This window comes from Salmo salar, chromosome 17 (genome assembly GCF_965601325.2).
Source record: "Salmo salar chromosome 17, fSalSal1, whole genome shotgun sequence".
In the NCBI taxonomy this organism is placed as follows: Eukaryota; Metazoa; Chordata; class Actinopteri; order Salmoniformes; family Salmonidae; genus Salmo; species Salmo salar.
The window spans coordinates 7,557,204-7,581,131 of record NC_138307.1 but is presented as its reverse complement, the minus strand read 5'-3'; the positions used below and the strand labels follow the sequence as shown (position 1 = coordinate 7,581,131).

Genomic DNA, 23,928 nt, shown 5'->3' with positions numbered 1-23,928 from the left:
AGCAGCACCCACCTGTAGCACGCGCTCCAGCAGGTATATCTCTTTGGTCACCCCCAAAGCCAATTCCTCCTTCGGCCACCTCTCCTTCCAGTTCTCTGCTGCCAATGACTGGAACGAACTACAAAAATCTCTGAAACTGGAAACACTTATCTCCCGCACTAGCTTTAAGCACCAGCTGTCAGAGCAGCTTACAGATTACTGCACCTGTACATAGCCCATCTATAATTTAGCCCAAACAACTACCTCTTCCCCTACTGTATTTATTATTTATTTTGCTCCTTTGCACCCCACTATTTCTATTTCTACTTTGCACTTTCTTCCACTGCAAATCTACCATTCCAGTGTTTTACTTGCTATATTGTATTTACTTCGCCACCATGGCCTTTTTTGCCTTTACCTCCCTTATCTCACCTCATTTGCTCACATTGTATATAGACTTATTTTTCTACTGTATTATTGACCGTATGTTTGTTTTACTCCATGTGTAACTCTGTGTTGTTGTATGTGTCGAACTGCTTTGCTTTATCTTGGCCAGGTCGCAATTGTAAATGAGAACTTGTTCTCAACTTGCCTACCTGGTTAAATAAAGGTGAAAAAAAAAAAATACATACAGTATATCGTTTGGTTATTGTGCTGCCACAGAACGAATTGTGAGCAAAGCCTCAAATAAGCTTTATATACCAGAGCTGCGAGTAAAGTTCTATATATTATTGAAACAATGTTGCGATTGTTTGTGAGAATGCCAACAGGTGTGGTTGAGAACGATTCTATTGGGGAAAGGTTCCGTGGGGGTTGCCATGGAAGCCAAGAAGGGGAGTGAGGTGTGTGTGTGTGTGTGTGTGTGTGTGTGTGTGTGTGTGTGTGTGTTCAAACACACATGCATGTCTGGGAGAGGAAGTGTGTCCATCTGATGAATGGGCATGCGCCTGAACTCAATTTTATACACTAGTTGTAGTCTCACCCATTCATTTCTACTGACCGGTCATTTTTGACCGGGAACACCACAGGCATACAAAAGTTCAAATAAAATGTTATGAAAATCATCTAAATGTATTTTGTGTGTTCAGATGCCCTGTGTGGAAAAAGTAATAGAACCTTATGACAATCAGATTAAATGAACTACATTTTTCAGAGCGAAAACGTGTAAAATCGGTCCAATTCGACCGGAACACAGCCGGAGGATTAAAAGGACACGGTGTCATTTAAAAGATGAGATGTTGAGGATTATAATAAATACCGCTTTGATGTCATGCAAGCGAGCCAAACACCCGTCCAAATGTGCACTTCACATTTCCATATCATAAAACTCATGTCATATACAGTGTCAACGTTCATGATCAGTATGTTTGATGTACAGTTACCAGATGACATGGTGTCATACCCTGGGTTGTCCTGAACAGAATGACCCTGTGTTTTGTCTATCGTGAAGAACACGCACCTGAATGCACTCATGACTCCTTTCTATGCTCACCAAAATTACAATTTGTTTCTCTGAATTGCTTTGTGAAGGCCTAACACTGTAAGATTATATTGTATTACTTAGCTAGGCATGTTGGCAATAGAACAAGCTTTCAAATGATGCCCACCTGACCCAGATTGCGATTTATAATGGGCTGTTTTTCGATTGTGTAAACAACAATAGTAAATGTGTGATGGGGGGACTCAGGGCTGTGTTCCTAACAAAACAACTACCGTGCAAGTCTGCTTGCTCTAGTTCCTCAACGGCACAGTTAGGAGACCTCAAAAAAGCACCTAAAGACTATTCGTTGAGTCATAAAAGTGCATTGAAATTACATGGGCACACTTTGGAGAAGTGTGTGCCCACCTCGAACTAAAACCCTTAGTCCTCTCAATCAAACCCTTGTCATTTGTTTGTCTTATGTTGCACCTACCCCACATTTTCCAGGAATATTCTTATCATGTTACTGAATGTATCCAGAGTAGTTTCTGATTTTGTTATCAACAAAATGTGGCAAAAAGTACAGCAAATGTAAAACGCACATCAAATCGACAGTGGGGGTTTGACAGTTTGGACTCATGTTTGGTCTCATGTGTGTCCTCAACTTTGGTCTAATCATTTCCCCATAATCTCCCAAACTGTGCCCTTTCTATTGCGTGCATGCTTATGCATTTCATATTTCTTCTGTAAGAAACGTTTCAATATATTCCTATCCATATAGGCCAATTCCCACAAGTCTAAAGGGTTAACAAACATGTAATAAGATGGTCATCCTCCACAACATTTTTTAAAAATGTTATTTGACTAGGCAAGTCAGTTAATTCTTATTTAAAATTACGGCCTAGGATTGGTGGGTTAACTGCCTTGTTCAGGGGCAGAATGACAGATTTTTACCTTGTCAGTTCGGGGATTCGATCTAGCAACCTTTCGGTTACTGGCCCAACGCTCAAACTACTAGGCTACCTGCCGCCCCACATTGCAGATGTCAATGGATGATTGATTACCTAGCAAGCTAGCAAGCCAGCGAGGCAAGGTAAAATATCACAAATAGAGCTAGATAAAGACAGAAGAATATACTTGTCGAGCATAGCTAATCAGTCTTGTGTGTTTACATGGCAATCATTCACTTGCTGCTAAGTTTTGGGGAAAAAAAGACATCCGGACAGGACAAAAACAAAGACATCCAGACAGGACAAAAAAAAAAGACATCCGGACAGGACAAAAAAAAGACATCCGGACAGGACAAAAAAAATGACATCCGGACAGGACCAAAAAAAAGACATCCGGACAGGACAAAAACAAAGACATCCGGACAGGACAAAAACAAAAGACATCCGGACAGGACAAAAAAAAAGACATCCGGACAGGACAAAAAAAAAAGACATCCGGACAGGACAAAAAAAAAAGACATCCGGACAGGACAAAAAAAAGACATCCGGACAGGACAAAAAAAAAGACATCCGGACAGGACAAAAAAAAGACATCCGGACAGGACAAAAAAGACATCCGGACAGGACAAAAACAAAGACATCCGGACAGGACAAAAAAAAAGACATCCGGACAGGACAAAAAAAAGACATCCGGACAGGACCAAAAAAAAAGACATCCGGACAGGACAAAAAAAAAAGACATCCGGACAGGACAAAAACAAAGACATCCGGACAGGACAAAAAAAAAGACATCCGGACAGGACAAAAAAGACATCCGGACAGGACAAAAAAAAAGACATCCGGACAGGACAAAAAAAAGACATCCAAAAAGCGTCAGCGTCAGTCCGTGCTTACTGAGGTATAGTCTACAGTGTCGCCTGAAAAGGAATTTTAGGAATGCCCATCTATGTGGGAGGCCTACCTTTTGTAAAACACCAAAACAAAGGACGGCCGATCCGGTCATGACCAAAAAAAACATCTAAAAGACGGGAGTGTTGGCCACAATGGACTTTTATGAATGCCCATCCGTATGGTAGGCCCATCGTTTGTAAAACAGGCCGTTGCCTTGGCTTTATTAGTCCTGATTCCTGTGACCTAATCTATTTGGTTATTAAAGCTCTGAAAATCAGCTACATTAACCTATTTGCAATGTGTTTACACAGCGGGAAATGGAAACGTTTCTTTTTTCGCTATGATCGTAAAAAATGTACGGATACAAACTTGAAACCACTGATCATGACAATTAAGCCCATGGGAACAAACTCCTGAACGGTAGTTGTGAGTAGCCTGATTGTCCATTTTACTTTGACCTGTCCTGTTTTTAGGATATACTGTTTGTTAACACGTCATCGCATTTTTTTTATTTGACTGGGTGCCATTTAGGTTAGGCAATTTGATCTGAGAAACCTACATGATGCAAACGTTTCCGTCTCATTACATTGTCATCCATTTTATCTCCGGCCTGTAGGCTACAGAAAAGGCCACATACTCTTTGCTTTATTTGCTACATGATCTATGTTAAATGTTTTTGTTGATGGAACGTTGGTGGAGCGCAACAGCGATGCATCTCTACAACAGCACCCTGGAGATTCGCGCTGGGAATGGACAAGATAAATATTTTGCCTCCCTGACTTTGACGAAGCGGGCACTGCTTATCACAGGGCGGCGTCAGCGCTCACCCAAAAAGACCAAATGTCACTGGTTGAGAGGAATTGTCATTGTTTTGGGGGTAGAATTATGTGTTGATGGAGGTGCATCCTGGTCAGTTTAACTCAGAAAATCCTGCCATAGGCATCCGCCTAATCCTGCCTAAAGAGCGGGCCGGCCCTGGGCCTGAAAACGAAATCACAATTACAAAACGGGTCACCCACCTGGTTTATACCTGCAGAGCGCTCTGGGTGTACTTGGTGGATCCAGTGATCTGAAAAAACAATTAAAACAGTATGTAAACCTCCTGTATAGTTCAAACTGCCAAGCCTTTGCAGTCCTCTGGCTGTGGTAACAGTGGACACATCAACAGATCATGTAGTAGCATCAAACAACCACTAGATGGAACTCTTGAACTACTCACCTTTTTAGTAAGCAAACACTTTCTATTAGAACCCAACCTCTGACAACACAGCACTGAATAGCCCCACACCACAGTAGGGTAATTCAGTAAGTGCTCTATCCTGTCGACAATGCACTGTAACAAACAGAGTTCACATGAAGGGCTGTAATCACGATCAGAAGTGGACACACCAGGAGGGTGAGTGTATGGACTCCACTCACTGCTTGGTTTGTCAGTGTGCCTCAGGGTCTGTCTGACCCTTGACAGTGGATCTGCCTCTAACCCCAACCTGAAACGACAGGCCAGAAATGAACTAAGGACTGCACAGAATTATACTCTCCCCTTATCCAATATCAACACAGTTACAGCGTACTCTGGCAGCACACAGAACTGAAAAGTCAAAGTGACAATTGTAGGTGCAGGGAACCATATTCATCAGAAAACAAGAACGATTGAACATAGCATGGGTATTGTTATGGTGACATGGTACCCTCACTCGTGTTCGGTGAAGAAGTCGAACGTAGTGTGCGCTCTTGTTAAGTAGCTAATCAAGCAAAATAAGTGTGTGTGCATCCTATTCACAACAGCTGAATTTAATTCAAGGGCACAGATGCTGCCTACTGGACATCACAGAGACACACTTCCTTTGACACATCACGACGTCCTCTACAGACAGCTGTGGGCGTTCACGGCTCCAGAATAATGCTAGCGAGGTCCTCCATTCCAAAACTGCAGCTTCACTTACAGCACAATGGCTTGCGCCATGGTTCAGATGTTTAAGCAGTACGCGCTCTCGTGTTCTCTTGGCCTTTTCAACGTCAAAATGTATTAATTGATTCACTTAAACAGCTCTGAATCTCGTTTGCCTCGATTCATCATAGATCATTCCAGGTCATTCCTCAAAACATTTATTCATGACAAAGCCATGGAAGCATTCTCGCACGCATTGCACAGATAGCAATCTGCAGATAAGTGGTGATGAAGAAAAGGCACTCCGTAGCAAACTGCCTGCTCTCTCCCCCTGCTTCACAAGCCTATCTGCATTCAGGTCTCGTCAATATGTTGACATCTTAATCAGTTACTGGTGTCAGCTGCATCATTTCTCTCCCCCTGCACATCATGATTCTAGGGACTAGGGACAGGGGAGAGGGGAGTAGTCAGCCCATTCAACATCCAACCCGCTCCGAGGCTCTGGGGTTGCGTCCCAAACGGCACCTATCCTACTCCCTACCTAGTGCACTAGTTTTGGCGTAACACAGTTGTCTTGACCCCCCGCAAGGTTAGAGTCCCCCCCCCCCCCCCCATAAAAAACAAATGTAGAATGCGTCAGCCAGACTAACATCGATGATAGTCTTTCTGTGGTACCAGGGCACGTAGCCTATAGTCTTGCTTTAGGCATTTTACATTGACATTTTAGTCATTTAGCAGACGCTCTTATCCAGAGAGACTTACAGCAGTGAGTGCATACAGCAGTGAGTGCGTACTTCAACTAATGGATCAATATTTATTGGTAGGCCTATTTGGTGATTATTTTCTCATGTTAAGCCTAACATTTTGCGAAGCTTTACATGGTGTCGCAAAGCTGCCGTGATTTAATGAAATGACTTGTTCAGTAATTAAAGTTAGAAATTCAAACATTGCAGATTGCAAAAAAATAAATGGCGATACAACAGCATACTAATCAGAAACCAATATGTTTGATTTGCTTGAGCCCTTAAGAACTGTTATCCACTAAAGATGATCTGTTTCCATCTGCCAATTCATTTCCTGTCCTGTATCCAGATGAACTATATAGGAAGCTCCGTAACGTGTTGAGGCCGGACAATAAGGAGAACGCGAGAGGCTCAATTAAAGATGTTTTCAGAACTGCTGTATCGTCCCAGTTTCCCTGATGTTGCTACGGCAATCAAGCTGTTTTTACCATTCTGTCACTTCTGCAGAGAGATCGCTTTCTAAACTAAAACTCTACCTAAGAACAATGCGTAACGCTCTCGGTCTGATCTGTGCTTTTGAACCCCTGAGTAAGCTCCACTCATTCCACTGGCACCGTCGGAGCCTTTACCACGGCATGTGTTCACCGATATCCCCTTACTTTCAATCAATGTTTTCTATTTCAAGGCCTGAGGCACTTTGATCAGTCACATTCTTGAAGCCCAAGAAATACATACTTAGCTTCCTACTGCATATGGAAATGAAAAAGGTTTATGAATGACTTTTTTTGAGGATATTTTTTATTTATTTTTTACTATCGATGACAGGCACATGGTCCCCTAGAGCTCGTGGGCCCCCACGCCGTTCAGGGGCTGCGCCAGTGGCTCTGGTCAAAAGTAGTGCACTACAAAGGGAATAGGGTGCCATTTGGGACACACACACCAGAGGGCTCCAGGGCTATGGGGCAGGTTACTCAGGCAGAACCAAATGTGCTGATGGTAATTTGGTACACCAGTGATTCCATTTGATGTTTTATGGTTCCTGATGTTTAGGGTAATTTCCCTGTGCATAGAGAGAGACTGTGGTCACAAGTGACAATGGATTGAAAACTCTGGGTGTTAGACAGAGTATTGGTTCAGTTTACAGTCCATAGTGCTTCTAATGGCCAAGGAAATATGACACAAAAAGAATAATAAAAAGCACATTTTGTGGGAGCCACATGCAAATATTCCTGCTCTAGCTCTATTTAAAAAAAGAAAGACTGGATATCTCCACACTGAACCATGTAGAGAAAACAAACATTCCCACAGTCTAATGTTTGAGAGGAGCACACACTGTAACGAGTGCGCTGAGAGTCAGGAAGCAAGTTCAGAGAGTGCCCGTTTTAATGAATAAACACAACGTAATACAAAATAAGAAACACGAACAACGCACAGACATGACACAGGAACAGAAACAATGACGCCTGGGGAAGGAACCAAAGGGAGTGACGTATACACGGAAGGTAATCAGGGAGGTGATGGAGTCCAGGTGAGTCGGATGACGTGCAGGTGCGCGTAACGATGGTGACAGGTGTGCGCCATAACGAGCAGCCTGGTGACCTAGAGGCCGGAGAGGGAGCACACGTGACACACAGTCTCTTTCGGAGCGTGGACCTCGTAAAGGGCTGATAGAGCCATCATTGTCCACAACCAGACCACAGAATGAGAGTGAATGAGAGGAGGAAAAACATTTTGGTTAGGTTGAAGGTTGCTGTTAACAATGCACGTACATATTGTATTGTATTGTGTGTGTATTGTGAGACGAAGAACCTATGGGTTTTCCCCCCCTTCTTCCTGAGGGGTGTTCACTTCCTCCCTCGTCTGTTTCGACCCCTTGGCCTGTACGGCTCCCTCCCGCTCCTGGGCACTTGTCCAAACTCTTCCAGTTGTATGCCTCTTGAATGAGCAGGGCAAGCCCATCATCACATCAACACAACTCATGTATGGGAATCAAAACAAATTCCTGTCACGCCATAGTGAGGATGGAGCACGGAGCAACAACCAGTGATGTTGACTCACTGTCAGAGTGCTTTGCTTTCGAACGGTCCCAATGTTGAGCGGTCTGGGGTGGCTCTTTTAAACATATGGGATTCAGTGTATAAAGCGATTTCTATTTCATTACATTGACGTTACATTAACGTTACATTGACATATTGTAATGCGGGATCTTTTCACTGTTAAATATTGGTGTGTGAAACTTATACTGTAGCCTATGTAATGTTAGGTTAATTTACAAGCAGAGAGAAACATTAAAGACATGCTCCGGTACTTCAGCGACTAAGAAAGCATTTTTTAAACCTCCCGCTTTGGGCTGAATTTTGTCAATGTGTAGTTCATACATGCATAATCTAGGAGCAGAATTACTGTCGTACCTCAATTAGACACAAAATCCCTAGTTTGAAAGCGACTGTTTTCTTGAAGCTGTGCCATGCCATTTTCCCTACATTTCCCCCACGTTGGCCAGCCCCCTAGCAATTTGAGTTCTAGCCAATGAGCTTCAGCCCATCACATTTAAGTGACAGCTGTCAAGAGGTCTGCCCAGCGTTATCCAATGAGGTTGCAGGGCAGGCCCAACAACTCAGTGGACACAGCAAAGAGAAAGAGCAATGATGTGGTGCACATATCTGCACATATATGATGTAGTACACAACTTTCGGGGACCACTTTTGGATCGTGAGTGCTACTTTCAGAACTACTGGCTAAAAAGTATACAAGAATCTCTTTAAGGGGATGGGACTGGAAAAATGTTACCCTTCTAAAATTCATAGAGCTATGGATGCAAGGACTGTCCATCTGTGATCAAATGCCATCATACTGCATTGCTGCAACAGTAAAAAACGAAATATTTATATGTTTTATTGTCACATACACTGGATAGGTGCAGTGAAATGTGTTGTTTTATAGGGTCAGCCATGGTAGAACAGCGCCTCTAGGGAAAATTAGGGTTTGTTCCTTGCTCAAGGGCACAACGACAGATGTTTCACCTTGTCGGCTCGGGTATTCGAACCAGCAACCTTTCGGTTACTAGCCCAACGCTCTAAAGCGTCTATAACACCATTATATTGTCATTGATAATACACTACCACTATGTCTGGTGGAATGATCATAGGACAGGCCTACATACATATCCCACTGTACATACGATACATGCCTAATCGATTGTTCATACACTAACGGAAAACTGTAATTCATACAGTCATTTTGAGTATTATCAACAGTAAAAAAACTCTGAAATGTTTTACTGCAGCATACTGTAAATTATGGTGCATTGTGGGAAAATGTTGTGGGCGGGGAAAGAATTGCTGTATTTCCAATGGTACTGTAATCAACCCCACAGAATACAGTGCCGTACGGTACCTTTGTAGCACCAAAAACCTTTTGACCACTAGTGAGTGCACGGTTTGTTGTTTCTGTCTCATTAACATATTTTGAGGTATGCCTTGTAAGAGGCTATATTTGTTGCACCCGTGAGTGAGAATGCTGTACCAATTTAACTCCTGTGTAGTTATAGTGCCCCGTCAGTTTGTATAGGGGACATAATGGAGTGGCAGCAAGTCTTAAACCTTAAATGGTTGAGCATTTTCCCATGTCCTTTTGTTAAATTTTGCCCTGTAGTTGCCGCAAGTTTGGAAGCCTTCATTAAGTCCTCTAGAAGTGCCACCAAATATTCTTGAATATGGTGTAATGTTTAAACACTTTACCTAGCAGCCAACCTGCTTGCACCAATCGCTTGTAATTACAGTAAAATACTATGAAATACAAACCCTTCCCTCAATGAATTTCATTCATCCATTCATTCATCCATTCATCCATCCATTCCGATTAAGGTAGTGTTTACTTTTTTTTACAGTATAATACAGTCAATGTTACAGTATTGTACTGTGTGTCATTACACAGTACTTGCTTTGATACCGTATTTATATTACAGTAGGTGTACTGTTATATGAAATACAACATTTTACTTGCCACCTAGCTGCCTGTAAGCTACTGTGAAAATCATGGTAACCCCTTTAGTGTAGGTTACATCCATAACCAATTCAAGGCAACACAGTAAGGGCGATGCCTGCCCTGCGCACTATATCTCCATATTGCACAGATCAGCGTGTTCCTATCAGGGTGGGGCCCACAGGGGCAGATGGTGCTTCTCCTGGTTTCTCTACATTTAATCTGTTTTCCAAAATCATTTCCAAGAGAGGAGATTAAGATTCAGGGGATTATATTACTGGGCCTACTGTATGAAGGATGAGCACCTGCAGTGGGGGGATGGCAAAAGAAAAATAATCCACACAGAAATAAATAATCTGCCCTGAAGATATAATAGAGGAGATCCAAGAGAGAGGATGCTCGCCCCACTGCATCAGAACGCCTTAACATCCTGGTTGCTCATATTTAAATGATTAGGTGGGAAACGGTGTGGCTAATAGCCATCACTCCTAATCTGTGATACCAGGAATAATGAATACAGTGGGAACTGAAGCTTGGCAAACCTTTTTTATTCAACTTCCCAGAGCTATTTTACACAACGCCAGAAAAACCTCACAGACAGGCCTCTGAATTTATGTTAATCTCCCCTTTCTGTGTTATATCCTTTCTGTATTCTTGTGATCTTTCCTCTCCGAGTTCACCAAGCATCAGGGAAAAAACAAGCCCTGCAGGGACAGGGAGTACAGTACACATTCTTCTTCACCTCACAGCTGGTGGAGATGTTTTACCTTTAACCTTTTACTGCAGTGGGTTAAATCAGGGTCACACAGAGTGATTCTTGGTGGTCTTTAATAAATCTACTATGAAACAGAAGTTTACACCTCACACACATGGTTATGGACTCAATAAAAGAAGACACCTGTACCATGTCAGATATAGAGCTGAAATGTATTACATTTTGAGTTTGCATCCCAATATTACACTTTATATACATCACAGAAGACTGAAATATAACAAAATGGTTTGACTTAGAAACACCAGATTTTCTGCGTTACATTTTTGGTTTTGTTTATTAATTATGAAATTATGAAAAGTATTAATAACATTCCACCTATGAGGCCACTGGAGGGTGATTTGGTAATTTGACTGCAGGAAAGGGCTACTTGGTTAGACAAGGTACTGCTATTGACCTGACCTCTTGACAAATGTCTTCAGACAAACATTACGTAGCATGGGAGGTCTGAGTTCTTGGTCTGCATTCACCCTGTCTAAGGCAGCGTTTACACAGGCAGCCCAATTCTGATTCTTATTTTTTTCTTCAGTAATTGGTCTTTTGACCAATCAGATCAGCTCTGAAAAAGATCTGATGTGAAAAGATCTGATGTGATTGGTCAAAAGTGTGGTTAGTGTAAAAAGAAATCGGAATTGGGCCGTCTTTATAAACGCAGCCGACGAATATTGCTGATGTTGATCAGGTTTCCCCTGTCCAGATAATCTTATTCATTATGATCTAAAAAGGCACCACTCCTACTCTGAGACACTTTATAAATACCTTCTGACTTGTCCTCCTTCTCAAAACCAAAATCAAAAGGCAAGTGTCCCTTTGGAGTCATTTGACTCACTTCTGTCAATACAAACAACAGTGCTTCCACCGAGACAGATGGTTTCTAATGCAGTAAGAGACACAATGCATCGAGCGGTCCCGGTCTCCATGTAACTCTACCGTACTCTGGGGACTCATTCACCGTAGTGGCAGTAAAGAGAAAAGCTCAGAGAAATTAAAGGGAGGTTTCACCCTGTCTGAGAGCCAGGTCATGAAATCTGCTTTGCTACAGATGTAGCGTCTTAATTTGAGCCAGTTTGCTACAGTGGGAAAATAATCCTGCAGCAACAGGAAATCTGAATTATTATGTGGATTATAACTAACAGACATTTTTGTAGAGGTTGATACATTTTCCGTTAGGGCAAATCAAATCTGAAATTTCAAAGTGGAAATTACAAACTTTAGAAGCCTTTTTAAAACTCTAACACACTACAAATGTGCATTTCCTGCTGTGCAAGAAAATTCTCAGCAACAAAAGAGAGATCAAATTAAGGACACAAACAAATAGACCCTTTAACTTTGGAAAATGTATGCCACTTAGCAGATACCTTTTTTTTTATCCAAATTGATTTACAATAGAATATGATCCTAGATAAGGATGTGCTCCCATTGCTGGGAGTGTTAAGCAATCATGCAAACACGGCCCTGGACCAAGAACCATAAAACATAAAGACCCTATCCCTTTTTGATTTCGCTTTTCTAGCAGGCGGAATGCAATGTTCTTCTGGACAGACTTAACAGCTGCTAAACACTCTCAAGGACACGCCTGTAGAAGCAGGCAGTACATTAGGCTACCAAGCAGGTCAGGAAAAGACCCCAGGGTGACACCACCACATCTCCAAGGGTCACCTGGAGTTCCAAATGTCCTACAGCTGTGCAAATAGCACTTAATAAATGCACACACCACGCAGAAACATAAAGAGTGAGTGTGAAATCGTGACGAACAGATACCATGTGTGGTGTGTTATAAATCAGAAAGGGGGTTGAAGTGAGCAGCAGAATCCCTGGTGGACAGACAGATGTCTGGACAGCATACACACCCAACACGAATCAGCTCAGGCTGGAAGAAGGGGCTAACATCTGCTAATGTACTGCTCTTGACACTATTTATGTCATCTGTCTGTCTGCTGCCATGGCCCACATCTGCACTGTATTACACACACACTGGATGGGCTTGTCGTGCCAACGGAGGCAGCAGACAAACAGGCCTCTGACACACTGACGGAGAGAGGGAGGGGAGCGAGACGGAGAATGGCTCTCCCATCATGTGGTGCAGTGAAGTAGATCCACCGTCAATCCCTGAGGGACAGGAGAGTTATGTTGGTGAGGATTCAATCTGTTCTGTCAAAGCAGTCCAGCCATGTCCATATATGAAATTAGTGGATTCGGCTATTTCAGCCACACCCGTTGCTGGCAGGTGGATAAAATCGTGCACACACCCATGCAATCTCCATAGGAAACATTGGCAGTAGAATGGCCTTACTGAAGAACTCAGTGACTTTCATCGTGTCACAGTCATAGAATTCCACTTTTTCCAACAAGTCAGTTCATCAAATGTCTGCCCTGCTAGAGCTGCCACGGTCAACTGTAAGTGCTGTTATTGTGAAGTGGAAACGTCGAGGAGCAACAACGACTCAGCCGCGAAGTGGTAGGCCACACAAGCTCACAGAAACGGGACTGCCGAGTGCTCAAGCGTGTAAAAATCGTCTGTCCTCGGTTGCAACACTCACTACCGAGTTCCAAACTGCTTCTGGAAGCATCGACAGCACAAGAACTGTTAGTCGGGAGCTTAATGAAATGGGTTTCCATGGCCGAGCAGCCGCACACAAGTCTAAGATCACCATGCGCTATGCCAAGCATCGGCTGAAGTGGTGTAAAACTCGCCTCCACTGGACTCTGGAGAAGTGGAAACGCGTTCTCTGGAGTGATGAATCACACTTCACCATCTGGCAGTTGCGTTTATATTTTTGTTCAGTATATATCAGCAACCATCACTCCTGTGTTCCAATGGCACGTTGTGTTAGCTAATCCAAGTTTATCATTTTAAACGGCTAATTGATCATTAGAAAACCCTTTTGCAATTATGTTAGCACAGCTGAGCAGCTTGACCGTATGGTACGTAAGAAGTGCCCATCAAGCCTATCCAACTTGTGGGAAGGAAGGAAGCATGGGATGAAATGGGATGAAATCTCTTCAGATTACCTCAACAAACTGACAACTAGAATGGCAAAGGCCTGCAAGGCTGTAATTGCTGCAAATGGAGGATTCTTTGACGAAAGCAAAGTTTGAAGGACACAATAATGATTTCAATAAAAAAAATTATTATTTATAACCTTGTCAACGTCTTGACTATATTTCCTATTCATTTTGCAACTCATTTAAGGGGTGGCAGGGTAGCCTAGTGGTTAGAGTGTTGGACTAGTAGCTGAAAGGTTGCAAGTTCAAATCCCCTTGCTGACAAGGTACAAATCTGTCATTCTGAACAGGCAGTTAACCCACTGTTCCTAGGCCATCATTGAAAATAAGAATTTGTTCTTAACTGATTTGCCTAGTAAAATAAAAAAATGTATGTTTTCATGGAAAACAAGGAAATTTCAAAGTGACCCCAAACTTTTGAACGGTAGCGTATGTGCAAATTATGTGTGAGTGATCAGGTGACGGAGTGAGTGAGTGTGCAAGCATGTAGGGCCCTATAAGTGTGCATAGAGACAGTGCAAAAATACAAATCAACTCAGATAGTACGTGTAGCTATTTTGTTAGCTACTTATTAGTCCTATTACTTGGGGATAGACTTGATGCACTGGTACCGCTTGCCGTGCGGAAGCAGACAGAATAGTCTATGACTTGTGTGGTTGGAGTCTATAACAATTTTCCGGGCCTTCCTTCCACACCGCCTGATAAAGATGTCCTGGATGGCAGGGATCTCACCCCCAGTGATGTACTGGCACCAGTGAAGTAAGAGAGGAAGTATTTGATGTAGATATGTACAGTTGAAGTCGGAAGTTTACATACACCTTAGCCAAATACATTTAAACTCAGTTTTTCACAATTCCTGACATTTAATCCTAGTAAAAATTCCCTGTCTTAGGTCAGTTAGGATGACCACTTTTATTTTAAGAATGTGAAAGTCAGAATAATAGTAGAGAGAATGATTTATTTCAGCTTTTATTTCATCACATTCCCAGTGGGTCAGAAGTTTACATACACTGAATTAGTATTTGGTAGCATTGCCTTTAAATTGTTTAACTTGGGTCGAACGTTTTGGGTAGCCTTCCACAAGCTTCCCACAATAAGTTGGGTGAATTTTGTCCCATTCCTCCTGACAGAGCTTGCTCGCACATGCTTTTTCAGAATCTGCCCACAAATGTTCTATAGGATTGAGGTCAGGACTTTGTGATAGCCACTCCAATACCTTGACTTTGTTGTCCTTAAGCCATCTTGCCACAACTTTGGAAGTATGCTTGGGGTCATTGTCCATTTGGAAGACCCATTTGTGACCAAGCTTTAACTTCCTGACTGATGTCTTGAGATGTTGCTTCAATATATCCACATCATTTTCCTTCCTCGTGATGTCATCTATTTTGTGAAGTGCACCAGTCCCTCCTGCAGCAAAGCACCCCCACAACATCATGCTGCCACCCCCGTGCTTCACGGAGGGGATGATGTTCTTCGGTTTGCAACCCTCCCCTTTTTCCTCCAACATAACAATGGTCATTATTACATTTACATTTTAGTCATTTAGCAGACACTCTTATCCAGAGCTACTTACAGTAGTGATTGCATACATTTCATACATTTCATGCATTTATTTTTTATTTTTTTGTACTGGCCCCCCGTGGGAATCGAACCCACAACCCTGGTGTTGCACACACCATGCTGGCATTGCAAACACCATGCTCTACCAACTGAGCCACAGGGAAGACGAAACAACTCTATTTTTGTTTCATCAGAGCAGAGGAGATTTCTTCAAAAAGTACAATCTTTTTCCCCATGTGCAGTTGAAAACCGTAGTCTGGCTTTTTTATGGCAGATTTGGAGCAGTGGCTTCTTCCTTGCTGAGCGGCCTTTCAGGTTATGTCGATATAGGACTCGTTTTACTGTGGATATAGATACTTCTGTACCTGTTTCCTCCAGCATCTTCACAAGGTCCTTTGCTGCTGTTCTGGGATTGATTTGCACTTTTCGTACCAAATCACGTTCATCTCTAGGAGACAGAACGTGTCTTCTTCCTGAGCGGTATGACGGCTGCGTGGTCCCAAGGTGTTTATTCTTGCATACTTTTGTTTGTATAGATGAAAGTGAAACCTTCAGGCGTTTGGAAATTGCTGCCAAGGATGAACCAGACTTCTGGAGGTCTACACTTGTTTTTCTTTTCTGGAGGTCTTGGCTGATTTCTTTTGATTTTCCCATGACGTCAAGCAAAGAGGCACTGAGTTTGAAGGTAGGCCTTGAAATACATCCACAGGTACACCTCCAATTGACTCAAATGATGTCAATTAGCCTATCAGAAGCTTCTAAAACCATTACATCATTTTCTGGAATTTTCCAAGCTGTTTAAAGGCACAGTCAACTTAGTGTATGTAAACTTCTGACCTACTGGAATTGTGATACAGTGAATTGTAAGTGAAATAATCTGTCTGTAAACAATTGTTGGAAAAATGTCTTGTGTCATGCACAAAGTAGATGTCCTAACCAACTTGACAAAACTATAGTTTGTTAACAAGAAATGTGTGGAGTGGTTGAAAAACGAGTTTTAATGACTCCAACCTAAGTGTATGTAAACTTCCCACTACAACTGTAGGTAGGGATTAGGAGAAAGTGACTGGTAGCACAATAAATAATAATAATAATAATAATAATAATAATAGTAAACAGTATAGACAGCAGCATAAGTGGGTGCGTGGTGGTGAGTGTCTGTATGTATGTATGTAAGTGTACGTGGTGGGTGTTAGCGAATATGTTTTTTATAACTAAACCAAGATAGACCACAGCCTGTCGTTTCAAATGGGAACAAATGAGCCATAGTAGGCAGAACAAGCAAAGAGGTGGGTATCATATTGGCGCGTTCTAGCATGTATTTGCATATTTCCATTGGAAACTCTCTGCCTACTCTGGGAAGTGCACGTGTGCAATAACTCAATTTGCCTTTGCAATTTTTTTGAAACTTTGGCAAAGGGTAAGTCACAGATTAGTTCACTCTGTTTTTAACAGATTGTAGATGTGGGAACAGAAAACTGTATTGAGATCAAATGTTTCATCGATGAGTAAATTAACAGAATGTCGGTCAAAATCCATCCTGTTCGATCTTCTCCCACGGCCGGCCACTGGGTTTCCTCTCACTACAATACTGTAGTGAGCGGAAACGCCAACCGGATGCTTCACATTTACACTGTACCAGTCAAAAGTTTGGACAGACCTACTCATTCAAGGTTTTTATTTTATTTTACTATTTTCCACATTGTAGAATAATAGTGAAGATATCAAAACTATAAAATAACACATCATGTAGTAACAATAAAAAGTGTTAAACAAATCAAAATATATTAGTAGCCACCCTTTGCCTTGATGACAGCTTTGCACACTTGGCATTCTCTCAACCAGCTTCACCTGGAATGCTTTTCCAACAGTCTTGAAGGACTTCCTATATATGCTGAGCACCTGTTGGCTGCGTTTCCTTCACTCTGCTGCCCAACTCATCCCAAACCATCTCAATTGGGTTGAGGTTGGGTGATTGTGGAGGTCAGGTCATCTGATGCAGCACTCCATCATTCTCTTTCTTGGTCAAATAGCCCTTACACAGCCTGGAGGTGTGTTTTGGGTCATTGTCATGTTGAAAAACAAATGATAGTCCCACTAAGAGCAAACCAGAAGGGCAAACCAGATGGGATGGCGTATCGCTCCAGAATGCTATTGTAGCCATGCTGGTTAACTGTGCCTTGAATTCTTAATAAATCACAGACAGTGTCACCAGCAAAGCACCCCCACTCCATCACACCTCCTCCTCCATGCTTCACGGTGGGAACCCCACATGCGGAGATCATCCGTACACCTACTCTGCGTCTCACAAAGACACAGCAGTTGGAACCAAAAATCTCAAATTTGGACTCATCAGACCAAAGGAGAGATTTCCACTGGTCTAATGTCCATTGCTCGAGTTTCTTGGCCCAAGCAAGTCTCTTCTTATTATTGGTGTCCTTTAGTAGTGGTTTCTTTGCAGCAATTCGACCATGAAGGTCTGATTCACGCAGTCTCCTCTGAACAGTTGATGTTGAGATTTGTCTGTTACTTGAACTCTGTAAAGCATTTATTTGGGCTGCAATTTCTGAGGCTGGTAACTCTAATGAACTCATCCTCTGCAGCAGAGGTAGCTCTGGGTCTTCCTTTCCTGTGGCGGTCCTCATGAGAGCCAGTTTCATCATAACGCTTGATGGTTTTTGCAACTGCACTTGAAGAAACTTTCGAAGTTCATGACATTTTCCGCATTGACTGACCGTCATGTCTTAAAGTAATGATGGACTGTCGTTTCTCTTTGCTTATTTGAGCTGTTCTTGCCATTATATGGACTTGGTCTTTTACTAAATAGAGCTATCTTCTGTATACCACCCCTACCTTGTCACAACACAACTGTTTGGCTCAAACGCATTAAGAAGGAAAGAAATTCCACAAATTAACAAGACACACCTGTTAATTGAAATGCATTCCTGGTGACTTCCTCATGAAGCTGGTTGAGAGAATGCCAAGAGTGTGCAAAGCTGTCATCAAGGCAAAGGGTGGCTATTTGAATTATCTCAAATATAAAATAGATTTTTATTTGTTTAACTTTTTTGGTTACTACATGTTATTTCATAGTGTTGATGTCTTCACTACTATTCTACACTGTAGAAAATAGCAAAAAATAAAGAAAAACCCTGGAATGAGTAGGTGTGTCCAAACTTTTGACTGGTACTGTACATCTGGTGAAATATCTGTCTCATTGTTATATCTGTGGTGTTACTGTGTGTGTGTGTGCAAGAATGTGAGTGTAGGCATGATAGGTGGATATACATGTAAACAGGGCTGAAAAGTGACTTGTAGCAGGAATATATAAATACTGATGGTAATATATACATATAAACAGGAATGAAAAGTGACTGGTAGCAGGAATATATAAATACTGATGGTAATATATTAATGGTAATATATACATGTAAACAGGAGTACTAGTGACCAGTAGCAGGATAAATAGATAGGAACTAATGGTAATATATACATGTAAACAGGAGTACTAGTGACCAGTAGCAGGATAAATAGATATATACTAATGGTAATATATACATGTAAACAGGAGTACTAGTGACCAGTAACAGGATAAATAGATAGGAACTAATGGTAATATATACATGTAAACAGGAGTACTAGTGACCAGTAGCAGGATAAATAGATATATACTAATGGTAATATATACATGTAAACAGGAGTACTAGTGACCAGTAACAGGATAAATAGATAGGAACTAATGGTAATATATACATGTAAACAGGAGTACTAGTGACCAGTAGCAGGATAAATAGATATATACTAATGGTAATATATACATGTAAACAGGAGTACTAGTGGCCAGTAGCAGGATAAATAGATAGATAGATAGATACTAATGGTAATGGAAATCAATAATTAATGAACAGCAGCATAGCGGTAGGAATAAATGGAATCAAGAATCATTTTAGCAGCAGCTTAGGTGTGAGGGGGAGCAGTAATTGTTAGCCATTAACATTGTGATGACCAGGGGATAGAAGATGTTTAGAGCCTTGATGCACCTGTAACGCCTGCCGGACAGGAGCAAGGAGAACAGTCCATGTCTCTCTGGTGGCTGGAGTCTTTTGCAATTTTTCAGGCCTCTCTCAGACACCACCTGACATGTACGTCCTGGATGGCTGGGAGCTCACCCCCAGTGATGCGCCGGGCTGTCCGCACCACCCTCTGTAGGGTCTTCCGGTCGAGGGCGGCGCAGTTGCCATACCAGATGGTGATATAACCAGTCAGGATGCTCTCAATTGTGCATCTGTAAAAGTTCCTAAGGATCTAAGGGAGAAGAGGCACTGCCGTGCCTTCTTCACGACCGTGCTGATGTGAGAGGGCTTGGATTTATTGATCCCTGTTCTGCATTTGTTTACCTGGAAAAGGGCTTTATTTGTGTATAACTGTAAAAAAAAAAAGGCCCTTTCTTTCAGCCAATCAGAGTGCTTGAATGTCCATTTGGACAATGGCTTCGCCCACTCTAGCTCAGAGTGTTGTTCCAAGAAGAAGACACGTTTTGGCTGACGACCAAGTTTACTATTTACTCTTGGAACATTGTGCGTGCATCCAAGAAAAAACACAAGGCATTCTGAGTATCACAAGGTTGATTCCTAAATAACTAAAGAGTGTGTGTGTGTGTGTGTGTGTGTGTGTGTGTGTGTGTGTGTGTGTGTGTGTGTTAATACTATGTGTGATGGTGATAAAGGAATTGATATGTTTAAAGTAATGACTAAAGAATTCCACCCTGAAACGTAATTAACGATGTGAAATGTATTAGAATTATAAGACTATGTGAAATGTATTAGAATTATAAGACTATAATCCAAAAATGTATGTGTGAGACAAGTTAAGGGTGAGAAATATATGGTTGAGAAAACAAAAGGACAATTGAACTACACATGACCTGGTTGTAAACTTACGACAGGAAAGAGGCCCTGCCAAGGCCCCTCTAATCTAGGGAGGAGAGGAACAGCCAGAAAACTGCCAGGCTGGTAGAATAGTGATAAACTAGGAATGTGGAAAAAGATACAGCCCACCTACTGGTGTGTGTGTGTGTGTGGGGGGGTTATAAAGACTGTGTTCACATTTTGTTGACTTCAGAGCTCTCATGAATAAAGAACCACAAACCTTTTGCAGAATCTGAGTCTTTGCCTAATTATTATTAAACCCAGGGTCTTACAAACTTCTGGAATTGGTCAAAGCTTAAATGATTGTTTAGTTATCATCATTGGGATTGAACATTCTCGTGACAGATGTTGACGAAGATAAAACTGAGAAGCATCCGTAATGTCCTCGCCAGACAGCCTGCAGAGAGTCAGAACCTTAACAATCAGCATTAAGTACTAGCGGGTGACGGCGTCCGAAGCCAATCGCTCAGATGAGATCCAGCTAGCTGTTTTTTTCAACCACCAACCTGAATAGAACGTTAAACTAACGATTGTAGACAGTAGAGAGCTTTATTGCTAACGACTGTGTAGGCCTATGTTACACAGAGAGGGATATTAGTCAGCCAACCAGTGGCTTTGACACGAGGATACCTGAGGCACTTCCTGTTCTTACACCCAATGGCCTTGAGTTATCTGGCAGTAGCCAAATGAAAATGAGAACCCATCCCTCGGAAGATGAAATACGTTTCATAGGCAGTTAAGCACAGCACTTAAGCTGTCAAGGGTGTTCTACACTCATCACAATTCTCACCAGGAAAGGAGAAAAACATGCACTTAAGCAACACCTGGTATGGATGGGTGGTGACTTGCTCAGATTTCTAGCCTCATTCAGTAAAAGAAAGCTATCAACACTCTTCGAGGATGATTGTACGGGACACTGAAATGTGCGGTAAGCAAATTGCTACTTCTGTAAGCAGTTTGTCTTCGCAACTTCGGTTACGTTACCGTACTATAGAATTCGCTTATTCGTTTTAGCTGGATGCTTTATCCAAAATGACATTCAGAGGACTGATAACTCACAAACACGTCATTAGGCTAGGTCCCTTTGTTGTACTGCAACGTTTTCAGCTGGAGGTACGAGCCGGCAAGAGAATGTGACCGGTCAGGTTAGCGTGTTGGTGGAGAATAATAACTCAGGCCACCACTGAGTAACGTCACACAGCACACACACACACACACACGAAAACTCCTGTCCTTCCTCCCTTTCTCCTTCCCTCCCTCCCGCCAGAGGGCTAGGGGTGCGGCGCGGCGCTATGACTCAGCGCCATCCAAATCGGGGCAGGGAGGTAGAGGACAGGAGGACAGGGTTTGACTCAGCAAATCTAGCCTTCTCCCACAGGGCAGAGCAGCGCTGCACGCTACCCTGTCATGTGTCCTATTCCCCCTCTCATCTGAGTCCCACTGGTCTGACTAAGGGGACAGGGATACGAGGCTGCTCTGGCCACTGGTAGCCCTCAAGGCCCCTGTGTGTGAGTAGAGGAACCCTGGTCATGTGGGGGACCCTCGTGGTGCCTTCAGCCTGGTACTGAACCACAGTGATACCAGGTAAACGGCTCACCTATAGGAGGGTACAGAGCAACCTGAAGGTTTACTAAGAGGTATAAACACTGAGAAACAAGGGTATTTAGACTCTTCCATGTCTAAGGGGGCAAAGACAACAACGGATTTGTCTAAATAATCCGTCATCAAAGTAAGCCCTGTGTGACGGCACATTCTCATAAACCAGAAAAGCAGGGATTTCTTCACTTCATCGCAGGAAAACGATCTCTTCAACAGATCCTCAACAATTATTCAATGAGTGTTGAGTTACAATGGAATTACAGAACTCCATTCTGAAATGTACGCACTTGCCACAGACATGATGTAACTACAACTAAGCATCTCCAAGCAACCACCGTTCCATCTTACTGCTACAGTATCTTACTCTCAGACCCTCACAGTCTGAACCAGAGAAAATAACTGTTATGAATTCTATTTTTATGGCCTGAAAAGCCTTCATAAAGCCACAGATGATTTCTTAGTTACTCACAGTATCTTGGAGAAGAGAAGCAGGAAGTAGATCAGGGTCAAGGGTCATCAATCAGTTTACGCACTGTTCTGCCAGTTCAGTTCATCCCTGTACAAGAGCAACACAGCAATGTTAAGTAAACGGCATTATTAGCCAGCTAAACTAGAGCCACTGACCTATACAAATGTAATTTGAGCCAGTTTGCTACAGCAGGAAAATAATCCTGGAGCAACAGGAAATGTGAATTATTATGTGAATTATAATGAATTGACATTTATTGTAGGGGTTGATACATTTTTTGTTAGGGCAAGGTTGTATTTCCTGCTGCAGGAAAATACTCAGCAACAAAAGAGTGATCAAATTAAGATCCTACATCTGTATGAGAAGTCAAAGAACAATGGGAATCCTGGGTATAACCTCGGTCATCTGTAATGCCCTGAAGCATGGTGGCCAGGCTCACTCAGCTCAGTTTGTCAAAGAGGGTTTTAATACAGATTGGTAAAGTGGGGCATGGTAATGAGATAATAGTGCCAGGCTAATACTCTGATAACTCTGCTGGCCACTTCACGTCCCCCTCGAGGGAGGGACTAGGGAGAGTGCAGGTCTGTAGAGTGGGACTAAAATAACCACTTCGGACAGGATGGACACTCATGACCAATGTTCTCTCTAATTTTTCCCGGCACTGAGCATATTTCAGGTCTGCTGAGCGCAAATTTGAACGTTGTGAAAAGTCTGTGCAAATTCCAGTGTGTGTTTACTGTGAACACTGAGGCTGTACCCGCTTTTAGTTACAGTTTTGACAGTGGCCAAGTAGGCTACTGTAGGCCTACCAGAGTGGCCTACCATCAAAAACAATGGAGAAAATGCTTCCCATAACTTGGAAATAGCTGTTCTATCATTCAGACTACAGTAGCAGCCAACGTGTGGTGTTCAATGTAGGCCTACATTCCATGAGGCTTTTGAAAAACAGAAAATGCAGGGCTGGACATGAACCTGTTTATCCACTTGTCCTTCAGACAAGGAGGTGACTGAAAATGTTGTTGTGTCGTTCGACGCAAGAAACCACTTGACCATTATTACAGAGAATCAGACAAATGATGCTACCCTCTTAGCTTATTCTAGCCTGCCTCAAAATACAACACTGCCCCTTTAAGACAAATATAAGCCGTATTCAAAAATGTCTAGCACTGTACACATTTTGTGCTCTTGTAGGAAGCAATCACTCCTCTATTGCTGACTACAAATTATCCATAACTGGGCTAATCACTCACTAACTAGCATAGGATAAACAAAATGTGCACGTGGCACATTGCAGCTCTCGCTTTGATCTCAAAACAAGCGCATAACATGTACGTGTACATTTATTTTGCGACGCTCGCGTCGTGTGGTCAGCATGTTACAGGGTAAAAGTTCAATCTCCTGCTGCTGACATTTCTACTGCAGGGCAGTTTAGAGGGAACATTGCTCATCACCACATATAAGACCTAGAGCAGGTGTGTTCACATCGTACCCTGGAGGTCCGAAGTACGGCTGGTTTTCTGTTCTACCTGATCATTAATTGCACCCACCTGATGTCCCAGGTCTAAATGAGTCCCTGATTAGAGGGGAAGAATGGAAAAAAGCAGTGGAACTGACTTCCAGGTCCAGATTAGGATTTGATGGAACATACAGACACACAATCGCCAAGTCCAGTGGGTCTACTACTCTCTTTGCCGACGTGATGCCAGTACAGCGCTGACGGGTCAGACTAGCGGCAAACA

At 42.5% G+C, this 23,928-nt stretch overlaps 1 protein-coding gene across 7 annotated transcripts in view; it reads right to left on the bottom strand.

Moving 5' to 3' along the window:
- The window catches only part of LOC106575210 (double-stranded RNA-specific editase 1), a 67,077-nt gene that overhangs the window by 32,909 nt on the left and 10,240 nt on the right, over positions 1–23,928 (bottom strand). For 2 of the 7 annotated variants that reach the window (XM_014151559.3, XM_014151564.3), the window contains exons 2-3: positions 22,190–22,276; positions 4,260–4,309 (exon numbers count right to left, since the gene is read on the bottom strand). The gene's annotated coding sequence lies outside the window, so the exon portion shown is untranslated. Of the gene's footprint in view, positions 1–4,259; positions 4,310–4,459; positions 4,797–22,189; positions 22,277–23,736; positions 23,901–23,928 lie in introns of those variants that run through there. The other 5 variants (XM_014151563.3, XM_014151566.3, XM_014151560.3 and 2 more) reach the window with 4 other exon arrangements.